Source organism: Palaemon carinicauda, chromosome 11 (genome assembly GCF_036898095.1).
Source record: "Palaemon carinicauda isolate YSFRI2023 chromosome 11, ASM3689809v2, whole genome shotgun sequence".
In the NCBI taxonomy this organism is placed as follows: Eukaryota; Metazoa; Arthropoda; class Malacostraca; order Decapoda; family Palaemonidae; genus Palaemon; species Palaemon carinicauda.
The window spans coordinates 133,827,814-133,830,313 of NC_090735.1; positions in this window are offsets into that span (position 1 = coordinate 133,827,814).

Sequence of the window (2,500 nt, forward strand, 5' to 3'; positions counted from 1 at the left end):
ATAATAATAATAATAATAATAATAATAATTTATTTTTCGTTCTTCTATTTTCTATTTATTATAATTACTCTGTTGCTTTTAAAATACGTTTTTCCCTGCACCGTCAGTAATTGTTACTTGAGTTTATGCACTCCACTGGGTCCTGGTGCACTCTAAAGAATTAGAAAATACCAATGATCCTTTGGCAATAGTAAAATAAGCGGTTTCTTTTCATTTGCCGGTCAGTGCTGGGACAAATTGATCTGCTTTTTTCCTATTTATATATTTCCATCAAGGTGGTGGTGGCCGATGTGGTAACGTCCCTGACTGGTGAACGCCAGACTGGGGTTCGAGTCCCGTTCAAACTTGTTAGTTTCTTTGATCGCTGTAACCTCACCATCCTCGTAAGCTAGGGATGGTGGTTTGGGGGAGATTATAAGTCTACCTGCTGAGTCATCAGCAGTCATTGCCTGGCCTTCCTTGCTCCTAGCTTGGGTGGAGAGGGGGCTTGTGCGCTGATCGTATGTGTATATGGACAGTCTCTAGGGTATTGTCCTTCTCGACAGGTCAATGTCACTGTCCATTGCCCCTGCCCTTCATGAGCGGCCTTTAAACCTTTAAATGTTGACTTCTCATCTCTAGGACACAAGTGGTCTTCCTCATTTTCTCGGATTCATTTACCAACGGGGAGAAAATATCTGTGATTTTGGAATCCCCCCCCCCGGTTCCCTCCTCCTCCTCGCTTCACTGCTCCCCCCCCCACCCCCCCGATTCACTACTGCCTGGATGAGTTTCATTCAGAAGTTGATAAAAAGTCGAGGATACTATTCAGAGATCCTTTTAGAGGGCAGTCGCTGCTGAGTCGAGTGCAGGGGATGGCGTCTATCTTTAGAAATTCTATTTCATGCTGGAAATATAATAAAGAGATGAGAGCTACTGTTTACGAAAAAAAAAAAAGATGACTCGGTCTATATATATATGATTTTGCTTCAGTTATGGTATATGATAGCGTTTTTTTTCATTTATAATTGGTCACCTTCTTTTCGTGTTAGCGTTTATTTTTATTATAAGAGGTTACCTTTTTATATTAGCGTTTTATTTTTTATGAAAAATCAACCTTTTTTTTTTTTTTTTTTTTTTTTTTTTTTTTTTTTTTTTTTTTTTTTTTTGTAAAACTGAATAGTAGCTTGACATCGTCCTATCAACTGGTGTACACGACCCGCTAAAAATGACTGTTAATATTTATATCTGCACAGACATATATTCAACTCATCCCACCCCTCCCCCTTTCCTGACTACTACTTGGGGAACCCACCTCTCACCTTAGTATGAATACTCCCTCTCCCACGGTCTGAGGAACTGGGAGAGACCAAGTAGTTATACGTTTGACAATGCTATTCAGCGGGCCAGGAAAGAAATATATATATATATATATATATATATATACATATATGTAGAGAGAGAGAGACTTGCCTTTTGTTATATAGGTTAGATAAGAAATATTTCACTTTTAAGTTATGAAAAGATGTTTAAAAACTATGACGTCTTTTACAGCATTTCAGAAAAGAGAAGAAAAGAAACACATCCTTTTAATGATAAGAAGACATGGTATAAGGAATGTAATTGCAGCATCCTATCTATATCTTAAAGGTGTGTTTACACGGAGAGAGAGAGAGAGAGAGAGAGAGAGAGAGAGAGAGAGCATGTGTATGTATGTGTGCTTTACTAAATAAAATAAATACATGTTAGAAACAAGCTCCTGGAAATGGTAAGTACGTGTAGAGAGAGAGAGAGAGAGAGAGAGAGAGAGAGAGAGCATGTATATGTGTGTGTGTACTTTACTAAATAAAATAAATAATTATTAGAAACACAAGCTCCTGGAAAGGGTAAGTACGTTTAGAGAGAGAGAGAGAGAGAGAGAGAGAGAGAGAGAGAGAGAGAAGTACACTATATCTCTTTATTAAGATTTGTACCTCGAGAGGAAAGGAGAGGAAGTACTTTTCCACTTACGGAACACAAATAAACCATTTTCGAAGTGAAAATGCTAAGAATATGTAAATGAAGGCGGAGTAGCAGCGCATCGTCTTCCTGGTTTAGATGAAATTGCGTAAAGCGTATAAATTTATGCAAAATAAGGATCTTGGCTGTCTTCCGAGATATCTTTATTGGCGAGCACCTAAGGGAACAGACCTATGTTTACATATCAGTTATTATGTAGCCTATACACGCTCACATATATATATATATATATATATATATATATCTATATATATATATATATATATATTTGAATAAGCAATATATTTTAATAGCATGTCTGGATTCTCTTAACGACCTCGGGATTAGAGTCTCAAGGCGAAACCATAAAAAGACAATAGCTTCTGACCGGCCGGGAATCGAACACTGTTCCAGGAAGCTGGCATGACAGTGACAATACCATATATATATATATATATGTATATATATATATATATATATATATATATATTCGAATAAGCAATATATTTTAATAGCATAATGT